Source organism: Paroedura picta, chromosome 1 (genome assembly GCF_049243985.1).
Source record: "Paroedura picta isolate Pp20150507F chromosome 1, Ppicta_v3.0, whole genome shotgun sequence".
NCBI classification, from domain to species: domain Eukaryota; kingdom Metazoa; phylum Chordata; class Lepidosauria; order Squamata; family Gekkonidae; genus Paroedura; species Paroedura picta.
In genome coordinates this window covers 170798378-170812748 of record NC_135369.1, presented here as the reverse complement: position 1 = coordinate 170812748, position 14371 = coordinate 170798378, and the positions used below count along the sequence as shown (strand labels likewise).

The 14371-nt window shown below is 43.2% G+C and overlaps 1 long non-coding RNA gene across 1 annotated transcript in view; it reads left to right on the top strand.

Moving 5' to 3' along the window:
• The window catches only part of LOC143820620 (uncharacterized), a 31978-nt gene extending 17876 nt beyond the window's left edge, over positions 1-14102 (top strand). Inside the window, exons 2-5 of the long non-coding RNA XR_013225430.1 lie at positions 6600-6727; positions 7265-7370; positions 7948-8153; positions 13802-14102. This is a non-coding gene — a long non-coding RNA (uncharacterized LOC143820620). The remainder of the gene's footprint in view (positions 1-6599; positions 6728-7264; positions 7371-7947; positions 8154-13801) is intronic.
• The last annotated feature ends 269 nt before the right edge of the window (positions 14103-14371 follow it).

The window sequence follows — 14371 nt, the reverse complement described above, 5'->3', positions numbered from 1 at the left end:
GCCTGTTGGTCAGTATTAAGTCCAGTATGGCTGAACCTCTTGTGGGTTCATCTACCGTTTGATAAATGAAATTGTCAGCCAGGCAGGTCAGAAAGTTGCATGACTGAGGACGCTTCGCAGAGTTTGTTTCCCAGCACACATCTGGGAAATTGACAAGGTCCTGCCGCTTGGATATTTTCTCAAGCTGCTCACAAAGTGCAGCATCCACATCCTCTCGTTGGTCAGGCGGTCAGTAGCAGACACCAACCACCACACTGTTTGTTTTCCCCTCGCTTATTTTCACCCAGATGCTTTCCACTGTAGATATGCTCTCCTTCACTAGAATTTCCTGACAGGTAAGCCCTTTCCTCACATACAGTGCCACTCCTCCACCTCTTCGATCTATTCTGTTTTTTCTGAACAGTTCATATCCATCCACCATTACATTCCAGTCATGAGAATCATTCCACCAAGAATCATTCCACCAATCAAACAGAGGCTCTCTGGTATTTCTACCACAATTCCTATCCAACATAGATTTCCTGTTCCCCCATTCTCCTTTGAATGCTTTTTCTTCATCTCCATTTTACAGCTATCTTTCTCTATTCTGCTGTTCCACCAGAGAAGCTATCTCCCATCTCCCATTTCCAGTTGAGCAGTGACCAGAAGACAGAGCACACTATGTCTCTCTTGTGAACCATTTCTTCTGATGCCACTATGTTTTCCTGCTGTCAGGAGATGTCTCTACTGGGCCTTGGGTCTTCGTAGGTATCCAACCATACCCAGCTTTGATGGCAGCCATGCCACTTATCCAGGAGAAGTAAAAATAGTCCAAAGATAGCTGGGTTTTTGTGCTTTTGATGTACAGTATACTTAATGGTATACAACTCTTCCATGATAAAAGACTCAAGACAAATTACAATATTGTATAAAACTAGAATTAAAGCCTTTTGTAGCTGATACAACAGGTGCTAGCAAGGGGGTGGTGAAGGGGGGAAATAGCAAAGAGAGAGGGAGGTAGAAGGGAAGAGAGTGATTAAGATAGAGAGAGCTTGGCATTTGGGGAGACGAAGGGGAGGGGTCGTCCAGTCTGTAAGGGCATGAGGTTGAATATGTGTGTTGTGGGGGGGGGGCAACAAATGAGGGTGTGGGTGTGGAGAGATGGTTGTCAAGAACCTATGGTTTGGAATATTCGTTTAGTGTGGGGGAGGACTGACCTTTGGGAATTGTGGCATAATGGTTACAGATGAGCTTTCCAGGGTTGTCTTCAGATATATGAAGGGAAAATCAGACTGGAGACTCTTCTTAAGGGGAGTTTACGTGGCAACCAATTCCTCCCAGTTCTGCAACCTCATTTCCCTTCTTGTGTGAATTAGGCCACAGACACTGAAATGTCCCCCTGTCCTAATCCATATGAAGTAGTCACAGTACACATGTATCCACTGTGCTCCTTCTGTCTCCATTTTTTTACTATTGATATAATGTTATGTGCCCACATGTTTCTTTTACTGTTGCCCCTTAGAAGAAGAGCTGGATTTTTGTACTGTGCTGTTTACTACCAAAAGGAGTCTCCAAGCGGTTTACAAACACCTTTTCCCTTCATCTCCAGACAAGAGACAACCTGTGAGCGATGTGGGGCTGTGAGAGGTTTGAGAGAACTGGGAATGGGCCGCAGTGACCCAGCAGGCCTCAGGTGTCTCAAAGCAGTTTCCAATTACCTTCCCTTTTTCTCTCCATAACAGACACCCTGTGAGCGAGGCGCAACTGAGAGAACTCTGTGAGAACTGGAAATGGTCCACAGTCACCCAGCAGGCCTCAGGTGTCTCTAAGCAGTTTAAAACTAAGCAGTTCCTTTCCTCTCCCTATAGCAGATTCCCTATGAGGGAGGTGGGGTAGAGAGAGCTCTGAGGAACTTGGAGTGGGCTACAGTCACCCAGCAGGCCTCAGTTGTCTCTAAGCAGTTTAAAATCACTTTCCCTTCCTCTTCCCATAATAGGCTCCTGTAAGGGAGGCAAGCGTAGGGCTGCTGGCTGCACCCTGATTGGCCCGTATTCCAGGCTGGACACCTCGGACACACTCCTCCCACAAGGCCGTTTCTCAAATATACAGAGGAACCATGGATAAAGATTACAACAAAAATAATTCCCAATAGCATGAATCAACACCCCTTTCTCAACTCATACTGTGTAAACTCGACCCCATTTTACAAATGCCCCTTTTAAAAGTTCATCCATTACATAGACTCTGAAATAGTGGTTGTAGTGGTAGGATTTACTACAAGACAGAAGGCTGGAAATGAATGGGTGGGTTCACTATATGTTCATGGAAGAACGGTTGGCTGGACTCAAGTCTGGAAGAAGGTAGGAAATGTACCCAGGAAGAGCTGACATGGCAGTCCCATGGGGTTTTCAAGGCAAGAGATGTTTCAAGGTGGTTTGCCATTGCCTACCTCTGCTTAGCAATTCTGGGATTCCTTGGTGGTCTCTCAACCTAAGCAGGGTCCAACCTTGCTTAGCTTCTGAGATCGGATGAGATCGGCCTAGCCTGGATCATCCGGATCGGGACTGGTCGATCGCCCAGCCACGTCAAAAGGATGATAGCAACCTTATTTCCAGTTTAAGGTCTTGGCACATTGATTCTGCTCCCTTGGCGAAATTAATATTCAAAAATAATATTCTTCTGGTGTCACAAACACTAATGAAATGGCTTACAGGTCCTGATTGGCGTGGAATGTAAAGGAGTCCATTGCAATTTGCAGGGAAGATTTACTTTTGACACAGAAGCACTGGCAGATAATTACAGCTCGGGTACCATTTTGACAGGGCTCTCACCACGAGCCGCCTTTAGCAAAGTGTGTCACCAGTTATCTGACGTAGAGAAATAAGTACACTTCTTTGACATTGTTCAAAGAAGTACGGTAAGGTATTTTAGTGAGTAGGCTCGCCAAAAGATTAAATCACTAAATTGACAACAAAATCTAGGTACAATGCACAACTGCATGGGATTGTTGTGCCTGACTCTCTAACGTCCTGTACACAAATTGCAGTGCATGAATATACAACTTGAATGTACGTGCATATGCCTGTTTGCGCCTTTGTTTTATACATTAAACTCGGAAAATTACCTGGATATATGTGAAGCTTCAATCACACATTCGGCTGTGTATGTGTTGAATGTTACATGAGAATTACTCAATGCAAATGTATAGAAAAATTAACCATACACAGATTTTGTGTCCTTTGTAACTTCTGAGCAGGACCTTAACCTTTAAAGTGCAACAAAATTCCTTTTTGTTTTGTTTTGTTTTTACCGTAGCAGACTAACACGACTATCTTATTGAAAAACAGAAATACATTTTCCACATTCATGCCACGAATCCAGCCATGTTAATCACTTTTAAGCCCCATGAATATGAATGAGACCGATCTAATCACATATTCAGCTCTCTTGCATTGAAATCAATCCAAGCTGAGAGAGTGGCTGGAGAGTGTGGAGTATATTCTGAAGATCTGAGTTTGAAACGTTGGCGGAAAAAAGCTGTCAAGTTGCAGCTGACTTACAGTTTTCAAGGCAGCGGAGGAGCCAAGGTGGTTTCCCTTCGCCTACCTCTGTGGAGCAATCCTGGACTTCCTTGGAGATCTCCCAGCTAAATACCAACCAGGACCAACCATGCTTAGCTTCCAAGATCTGATGAGATCAGGCTAGCCTGGGCAAAACGTGGCAAAACAGCCCTACTGACCCACTCAGTCTGTTTCAACTTGTTCTCTATGGTATTTGGACACCAGAGGCCATCTATATTTTCTACTTGCCAATATTTGTTTGTTTGTTTATTTATTCATAATTGGATTTATATACCGCCGTTCGCCAAAAGGTCTCACGGCGGTTCACAATAAAATATAAAATCAAGTAAAATCACATAAAATCCCATAAATACCCCATTATTACAATAAAAAGATGGCATTCTATTCTATAACTTTCCCCGCTTGTTCAGAGAGAGGTCGGACGTTAATTCTGTAAGAGAGAGAGGAGAGAAAGACTGGCTGATGGATCAGGGATCTTGGATGGAACCCGGGCTCTGCCCTGGCGGAAGAGCTCCGTCTTACAGGCCCTGCGGAAAGACGGTAGTTCTTTCTATGCCACTCTCCCAGCTTGGAGTGTTCTTCTCTCACTCTTCTGGCACACTCAACGCCACCATCTGGCTTTTGCAGGGAGCACCCACTGAGAGGATGAGAGGATCCCAGTTTTCTTTCCTTGCATTGCAGTTTTAAGCTCCTCCTTGTGCCACTGGTTTGTGCTACCCCGGTGTCTGGTTACCATGGGAACCGCTTCCTGTACTTGCACACCACTGGGGAAGGGATCAGCGGCTTGCCAGCCGACTGTCCCAGTTCTCCTGGTGCCTCTTTTAAATAGCGCGTTCAAATGACAGAAGTCTAGATGGTAAAGAGAACAACTTCCAGCATTAAAAATGATAACACATTTATTAAAAAGAAAATCCTTACTGATCCACAGAGCTTACTCGGTGACCTTAGACCAGCACTATCTTCCAAATTAACCTCGCTCAAAGGATTATGAGGAAGATAAAGGGGAGATCAGGTGTACCACTTGAGCTCCAGGGATGTGGGCTGAAACCAGAAATAAATAAATTGACTGGATTTGAAAGTGCTTAGTTGAGACTGCAATGCTTTCAGGGATTCTGCGGTTTGCTTACTTTCGAAAGAGTAATTCAGCAGGCCATCTGCAAAGTTGCAGTAAAGACATCAGAAGAAAAACTGTATTATGCCATGTTAGACAGTTTTCTTGGGCTGCCTTGGGCTTCGGCTTTGGGTCCAAGTTCAGAACATATCAGAAAACCAGTCCATGTGGTAAGAAAATCCGTCTTCAATATATTACATGGGCATTACTGCTTTGCGGGCTAAGTCCCTGGCCTCTTGGAAGGAGAGGAAAATCAACAGTTCAGATCCCAGAACGAAGACCTTTCTACTGAATTTCTGCCTGTTCCGTTTGTTCTGAATTGCAATCCTTCCGCTTTGGCGGTAGTTGTGGGAAATAAGGTACAATCCAATCAATGTGACTTGCTTCCAAGTAAATGTGTTTAGGATTAGATGGGGGTTTTTTTTGTACATTCCTGTCATGAGTACAAGCCCGATTGATCTCAGCCAAACTAACTGGCAGCGTTCCATTCCTGTCATTGAGATGTGTGTCTCTACATCTGCAATTTGCTCCAAAAGTTGAACAAAGCCTGACCTGTTCATTACATCCTGATGCTCAGAGTTGTTTTAGATTATCTAGGCTCTTACAGATGTTTATTGGGACACGAATGAGCTACAGCCTTTTGCCAATAAAGACCATTAAGAAGAGTTTAGTTTTGCTCCTCCAAAACAATGTTATGGAAGAGGATATAAAACGTTCTAAATTGCACCCTTGGTTGCTGTGAAAGATTTTGTTTCATCAATACAGTTGGTGCTGCCGTTTCATAGAGTATAGATCTAGCTAAGCAAACATTGTACATTTTTAGAGGTCGCGGTTGTACAAGGTTCGACCAGGGTTTTCCCATCCTAGCAATCGTAACATTATTCTAACTTCCTTCCTTCCTTCCTTCCTTCCTTCCTTCCTTCCTTCCTTCCTTCCTTCCTTCCTTCCTTCCTTCCTTCCTCTTCTGATGATGATGATGATTTGGGCCATTGAATGTGTGTGTGTGGAGGAGGGAATTCATACAATGGAGCCACAGACAGAAGGGGAATTCCTTTGAGGCAAATTTTAAAACACACAGTTTTAATAGAAGAATGTCCCCTGAGACTTCACAAGACAATTTTGAGGGTTGCTAAGCAATTATAACCACCATGTAGAGCTTTCCATCCCTTGGTTTTTATCCATCAATGGTGGGTGGGTGAGACTGCAGAAAATGTCTTTATTTTCTTAAATGTCGCAGAGCCTTTGAACCCCCTGCTTTCTGCTCCCCAACATTTTTCGTTGCAAGCGGAAAGCGGGGTCACAAACCAATACAAACTGGTTTGGTTTGTGAACTGACATATCATTTTTTTAGTTTGGTTCGTGATTCAGCCACAAACTGAACTGAAATGCAAAAATGTGTTTCGTGCCCATCCTTCCTTCCCTCTTGGTAACAAAGATGGCCAAGCATTTCCTGAATGAGAAGTTTCATTCCATAATGGTTTGGTTTAGGGAAATGCCAGTGTCCCTTATTTTATTTCTTATTATACCCATATATAATTTTGTTAATGGTTTCAACTCTCCATTTTTCATGACCGGTGTCTCAGATTCATTTGTATTGCACTGTACACAGTATTTATACATGCTGTGGTAAATACTTACAAATGGAATGCATTTCCATAATCAGAATGGGACTCTCTCACCTCTTCCTTCCTGTTGCATCTCAAAATGTTACTTCTATAGGATCATGGGTTCCATAGGAACCTCAGGAGGGTGGGGCTGGAGGTCTGCCATGGGATAGGGAAGCTGGCAAAAAATCAGTCTTATTTTCGATCAGTGGAAATTTAGTGCAGGATGTATGGAAATATACATTATTTATGTGTATAACGTACTTAACATTTGTGTTTGAATTATTAATATATAAGTGATTGAAAAATATGTACATTTTACAGGAACCATTTGGTGCAAGAAGCTAGAAAATGGACCAAAAATGAAGATGGAACATGGATTTAATTTGCACAGAGGAAAAGTGAAATTGTCAATTAAAATCCTCTTTTCAAAGCCTGCTCTCTGTGCTCAGGTACAGTACATGTGGGGACCAGAAACAGTTTTTTTTTTTTTTAAGTGATGGTACTACTCTTCCTCTTGGGGCTCATCTGGTACTTAGCTTTGCCATCAATGAAGAAATTGCTTTATTTTAAGCTATTTTGGTGTAGTGGTTAAGAGCAGCAGCCTCTAATCTGGCGAGTTGGGTATAATTTCACGCTCTTCCACATGCAGCCAGCAGGGTGACCTTGAGCTCATCACAGCCCTGATAAAGCTGACCAAGCAGCCCTGTCAGGGCTCTCTCAGTCCCACCTACCTCACAGGGTGTCGGTTGTGGGCAGAGGAAGGGAAGGCCATTGTAAGCTGCTTTGAGACTCCTGGTAGAGAAAAGAGGCATATAAAAACCACGGTTTTCTTCCACGGTTTGCTACTAGCTCAAGGATTTTTAAGAAATCAATATATTTTTATGTGGCTTTGCTTATTTTAGGGTTTTTATGCCCTTGTTTGTTCTTGCTGGCATGCTTTTGTTGACTGTTTTATAGTCTTTGTTGATTTTGTTTTATTGTTTTAGTACTGAACCACTTTGAAAAGATGTGAAGAAGTTGCTTGCAAGTTGCTTGCCACCTACTCCTCAGATCCTTGTCCCCTCATGGCGGGTAAAATGATGCCACGGAATAGTAAGCGGCCCTTTCAGACAGATTATTATTTATTTAATTTATTGATTTATCCAGTTTATATGCTGCCCTTCCCTGAGGGCTCAGAGCAGTTTACAACATTCATAATAAACAAAGTTAAAACATTTTCATGTTAAAACAATTAGAATTTAACAATAAAGACAGTTAACATTAAAATCTCAGGAGTTGGTTGAATTCACTTCTTGTACAAATGGGGCAGGAGAATAACGTGCTAAGTAGAGCCAGATTTGGTGTAGTGGTTGAGAGGGTGGACTTCTAATCTGGTGAGCCGGGTTTGATTCCCCGCTCCCCCACATGCAACCAGCTGGGTGACCTTGGGCTCCCCACAGCACTGATAAAGCTGTTCTGACCGAGCAGTGATATCAGGGCTCTCTCAGCTTCGCCTACCTCACCGGGTGTCTTTTGGGGGGAGAGGAAAGTGAAGGCGATTGTAAGCCCCTTTGAGACTCCTTTGGGTAGAGAAAAGCGGCATATAAGAACCAACTTTTCTTCTTCTAAATAGCATGTTATCCCTGCACTTATTCCTATGTTTGTCCCTAATAATTTGTCTCTCCTACAGGTGTGTTTCCTCAGCTCCCTTAAGGAGGCGATTGTTAGCCATCCTTGGATAAAAAGAAACCATCCTTGGATAAAAAGGAGCCAACCAAATACTGCTCAGTGTCTAATCTATCTTTTTTGAGGAAAATTTGAGTCAGCAGTAAATGAGCAGCTCCAAATCTTCCTAGATAAGATATCTTCACGGGACCCTTTTCAACTGGGCATCAGGTATGGCTTTGGGACCAAGACAGCACTGGTTGCTATGGTTGATGATCTCCATTTACATCTGGATAAAGGCATGCTGGCCCCATTGGTCCTTCTGAATCTATTATCGGCCTTCAGTACAATTGGCCATTTGTTCCCCATTGACTTGGGATAAGAGGCACTGCCCTTAGTTACGTCTCCTCATTCCGCCAACGGTGCTCTCAGAAGGCCACTACTGGGGAGGAGAGGTCTACCCAAAGAGTCTTGAATACAAATAAAACATAAATTTTATAAATTTATTTATTTATTTTATTAATTGCACTTTTATGCTGCTGCTCCCCTGGAAGTATGGGGCCTGTAGCACATCCTACATGTGCTGTTTGGATAAACCGGCCCTGAGTGTTAGCTCCTCAAATACTGCAATATATATCAAGTGCATATGCTTCTCATAGATATATGTTCCTTCAAATATCTATTTGGCTACAAGCTCAGATGTGAAGTGGAGAATCCCCTTAATTCTGTCAAACTGTTTAGAATGGGAGACCCCATACTTTCAGGGGCCCCACATGGTGCCCTCCCCCCATGGATCAGGACTGTAGGCTCTCTCCTCCTCCCCTTTGCCCTCTTTAAGGACTCTTGGGGTGACACCCCTTTACACTCTGGGGGCCCCCTTTGCGTTCAGTCTGGTTGCTCCTGCCACAATAATACTCTGCCAGGGCCCTGTGAATTCTTAAACTAGCTTTGGTGCGACCAGCTCCACGAATCCTTCAACCTCTCTAGGCTAAGCTACTGATAAAAGCTAGGTGTAAACTGCACAGAGTTTTTATTCCAATCCCAGGTCGATTCAGTCCCTGCCGTCTACAAAGAATGTGATTTCCATTTTGATTTTGGGCCATTTAAATTTTCCTCCTGCAACAAGAAGGATTGATCCGGAGTGACCCTACCTTTCTTGTGTGATATCTTAGAGTGCTTTTAATGCTCAATATTTTTAAAATCGAATTGAGAAAGCAGGCTGTTTTGAATCTGGGTTTTGCTCCGTGATAGAGAACCCCTGATTGACAAAAGCTGGTCATGTGACAAACTTGCCTTAAAGGAGAAGCCCCTAATTTCTCTCAACCTCTGTCACTCTTTGATTTTTTTCTCCCTCCTCTGCCTTCTTCGGTCCTCTCCCCCCCCCCTCCAAGAAAAGAAAGAGGCTCCCTACCTGGCTCATCTCCCCCCTCCCCTTCAAGAAAAGAAGGAAAGAGGCTTGGCTCCCCCCCTTCTGAACTACCCTAACCACATGCAGAACACTTTTCTGTTTCAATGGGGGGGGGGAGACCAGAGTTCAAATCGATCTGAATTCAACAGGATTGACAATGGATTAAACAAAGTTAGTGCAGACTCTTGTCTATGAAAATGAATGTAAACTCCAGACCTTGTTCCGGCTGAGCTCCAGTGTGTGGTTACTTGTAATAGGCACTAAGAACTGATTTATTAAAATAATATTCATACAGCGATTCGTCGTTCCTTTTCTTCGTTTGCATTCTTGTGGGATCAACCGGTCTTCAGTTTTGGATTTCCTGATCAACTGAAAGCCTGGCAAAAGTCAATTAAGTGGTCACATGCATACCTTCATTAGTTCCTGCACTACTGTCAGTGCAGGCTGGCCATTATTACTGGTCTGATGTCTTCCCACCTCAACCAGGTCAACCCAGTTGCAGGAGTGTGGCTCGCAGACCATTTGATATCCCACAGAATGGCAGGAAGACCATATGCTGCCCTTCTGCCACCAAGCTGGTCCAAGGCAGGGACATTCCACATTCTTATTTACCTCGCTAGTGTATTCCTGTTACTTGGGTGGGGGCATGACTTGTTTTGCACATGTTTTGCTTCCTCTAGCGGTTCATTGGGCATTTTACTGCTTTGCATCCAGCATACAAACCTCCATCTTAAATCTGCAGGGAGATGCGCCAGGTGTAAGGCCATGTAATACAGAGTCAACCATTAGAGGGCGCTAAACATGCACAGAACTGGGTGGGGAAACAAGCCACAGGGACATGCAAATGATGAAAATGCAGAAAAGTCCCAAGTGTGTGGGGAGGCCATGTGTGGTTTTGCCTCTCCTGGCTGCCTCTCCCTCTCTCCTTTGGGTGGGTAGGGCTGGGGTAGACCCAGGGGTGAAGCAGGCAAGGAGCTTCTCCCCCCCCCCCCCAGAGTGGAGCATTGGGGCCATTTTCCTTCTTAGCTCACCCCTAGTTGCTGTGGATCATCTGTATTCACTCAATCCAGTTCTGACTGAGTTCCATAATATCCTCATGACTGGCAGAAGTGGGGGGGTTGAGGAATCACATTAGTCCAAAGTTTTATATATCCAATAAATAGTTGGCAGAGATCTGTGCCCAATCACTTCACATACATTATTAAGTGAGTTGTTTACCAAACATAATTTTGCAGTTTTAAAACTTCACTAGGAAACGCATTAAATTGTAATAGAAAATGAAACTCAGGAATTTAGTAGGGGGAAAAATAGGTGAGCAAAGTTCATTTAATTAAAATGCTGCTAGAGGGTGTGTGACTCCGGAAGATCAATTTTTAAGTTAGTGGAAATTATGCATTGATATTCAGGCTTAAAACCTCTGCGTCTAATTGTGGGGTATAACAAATCTGACTCCTTGTATATTTCTGAAACATTCAATACCCCTTTTAAAGACCATTTTATTATAATGTTTTTTAAAGAAATACATTGCAAGTTGCAATATGCACTTTGAAACTATCAATACGAGATATATAGCATAAAGTTCAACATTTAACTCTAACTGAAGTGGCAGCACAGTGGGAGAGCAGTGAATAATTTTATGGCTTCAGGGCAGGAGAAAGCCGGCTTATAAGAAATTGCCTTTTTAGTCATGAATCTTGTCTATTTTTAAGGGATCATAATTTATTAAGTAGGCGGCAAAGCAGGAGATGTTTTTATTTATAAGTAACATTTCTCCCTCACTCCATCCTCTCCTTAAACTTGGGAATGGGGTCAAAGATACAAGTCAACATTATAGGGCCAATTTCTATAGTATGGTGGTGAAGCAAAGGAAAAGATGATCCACAAGCTCTGTTGTACTCTGAGTCCCATAGATTAGAACAGAGCTAGATTTGAATCCAATAGCAGCTCCAAGAACAACTAGGGCCCATTCCGCACACATAGGATAATGCACTTTCAATGTACTTTGGAAGCTAGATTTTTTCTGTGCAGAACAGGAAAATCTACTTCGAAAGTGCATTGAAAGTGCATTATCTATCGTGTGCAGAATAGGCCAAGGTGTGAGCTTTCAAGAGCCAAAGTTCCCTTGGCCAGCTTTGATGCTCAAAAGCTTCTACGCCTTCTCATTGGTTTCTGAGGTACTACTGGACTTGAATTTGAATGCTTCGACTGCAGGCCAGCACGGTTGCCTTCCTGTAGCTATATATCCGGGTAGCTGTTATTCAGCCAAGTCTGCTCTAGAGAAGGGCATGACCCAACCCACAGTTCTCTGCGAATCCACGAAATTGGGTACTTCGTGAACTGGGTAGTTCGTGAACCGGGCTCGTATGGCCACGCCCCCGATGACTGCACACGATCACATGGGCTTTTTTGAGGATGGGGCTTCGTCCTTACACACGTTGAGCATGTCAAGTGTTTGAAAATCTCTCTTCCGGCAAAGATGGGGCTTGGGAGGGTTGTATTTTGGTTTCCGTGGCTACTGCAATGATTCCCTGTTTAGGTTGATTGACATCCTCCTAAGCCAAGAGTAGTGCTTCCTTTGGTTTCAATGAAAATGCCTTGCCTGTGAGAGCTCATTGCATTCTTTTGCTCTCAGTGGGATGAGAGGGAGAGAATTTTGTGGGATAGGTGGGGGGGTTGGAGAGAAGGAGCACCTTCAGCATTAGCTGTGGGCCTTCAGCTGCTCATTTCTGGCTGGCATTCAAACCCCCCCCCCCCAAAAAAAGGAAAGAGGCTGATGGCTTGTCAATCATTGAGTGCTGGCAGACATCTGTTAGTTTTTGTCTTTGAAGAGAGGGTGGGATTTCCTGCAAACATTTTCTTTTTTGGAAGTGGGGTGAAGGATCACAAATAGATCCTGATTTCTAGCTCCTTTTGTACAAAATGCTTTTGGGAAGGTGTAAAAGCTGGATCTAGATGATTTCAAATGGATCCTCATGAATTCATAAGATTTTTACATCGAAATGAAATAAAACCACTTTCATTCTGTAGGCCATCTCTTAGACTATAGGCAGCATCACAAAAGGCAAGGAGTACAGTATTAAAAGGCACTTTGAATACTGTCACAAGAGTTGCTCATTATATAACAGAGAGGTGCAAGTGAACAAGATAAACTATCTTTAAAAAATCAATGTTTCGCAGCAAAATAGTTTTAGAAAGCATGTTGAGAGCCAGCTATCATGTTGCTAAATGTATTGCTGAGATGCATTGCTTAGAGTGGTAAACCATTCTCTGATGGTGAATTTGTTAAAAAGTGCATGGTTAAAGTAATGGAGGAAATGTGCCCTGAGAAGTTATTTTGTGTTAGTTGTGTCAGTTTATTTGCATCTACAATCACCAGGCGTATTGAAGAATTAGGAGAAGATTTCTATTCTGGTCTGCTTGGTACAGTCTGGTCTACTTGATATATCAGCCTAAAGAAATTGGCTGCAGGCATGTTCACAGTCTTTGGCACCGTATACATCTGTGAACAAACCTTTTTCAAAATGAAAATTGTGAAATGGAAGTGTAGGTCAAGGCTTACAGATGAACATTTATATGATATTTTAAGAATGTCTGTCACAAACTTTGACTTGGACATCAATACTGAGGCATTTTCAAGATATTTCAGGCAAACTGGTTTATCCTTGTTTAAAACAAACAAGTACTCAGTAGTTCATTTGTCATTAATGACACAGTGTTCATCTGCAATTTTTCATTTCTTTGAAACAGAACATACATTTGCAGACATCTTACAGGGTTTTTAGCAGTACAGAAGTTGCAGAGTTTCAATGTTATTCTGGATTAAATGAAAATATAAGTAGTATAATTTTGGGAGCCTAACCCCTGCCCCCCTGTATCCAATACAGTTCTCAGAAGCACTGGGCTTTATACACAGGCTAGGAACAATTTTTAAAAAATGGATTGTGAATCTGGCCTACCAGATGGTAGAGTTGCAATCCTAAGTACACTGAACATTATGAGATTTAGTTTAGACATGCAGGGAGATTCAATCCCAGTAGCCGGCTCAAGGCTGACTCAGCCTTCCATCCTCCCAAGGTTGGTAAAATGAGTACCCAGCTTGCTGAGAGGTATACGGTAATGATTGGGGAAGGCACTGGCAAACCACCCCGTGTTGAGTCTGCCATGAAAACGCTAGAGGACGTCACCTCAAGGGTCAGACATGACCCGGTGCTTGCACAGGGGATCTTTTACCTTTACCTTTTAATACAATTTAACTTTAATACGTTAAAAATTGGGGGGCTTCCAAAAAAGGGCAAGTAGACAGAAAGAGTGAATGAGGGCAGCCTTTTACCTGGAACAAAGGGTATGCCATTAACTTGGCTTCAGATTATATGCAGAGTGCCTCTGCAATTAACAATTTATTTAAATAAATAAATAAAAGTTCCTTCAAGTCACAGTTTACCCATGCTGACCCCATCCTTTTGCTTTCCAGGCAAGAAGACAGGGATCCTAGTGTTGGAAGGAGCCATACAGACTATCCAGTCCAACTCCCTGCTCAGTGCAGGATCACCCTAAAGCAGGGTGTGGCAGAGGCTTCTGGGAATTGTAGTCCATGGACATCTGGAGGGCCGCAGTTTGACTACCCCTGCCCTAAAGCATCCAGGATAAGTGCTTCCAGCCACTGCTTGAAGATCACCTAAGAAGGGGAGTTCACCACCTCCTATTTCAATGCTGAACTACACTGACTATAATTTTTTTTCCCCTGACATCTCACCATTACTGTTCTACATGGAGTTTAAAGCCATTACGGCTGGCCCTTTACTCTGTTGCCAACCGGAAGAAGAGTTGGTTTTCATACCCTTCTTTTCTCTATCTTAAGGAGTCTCAGAGGGGCTTACAATTGCCTTCCCTTCCTCTCTCCACAACAGGCTGAGAGATGGGGCTGAGGGCAAGGGATGAGGCGACCATAGCAACCCCAGTCTTCCCTGGTGATCTCTTTTCTCAGTATAGACTGTGGTCCACCCTACTTAGATCCCAAGCTCTGATAAGTCCAGGCTCTGAT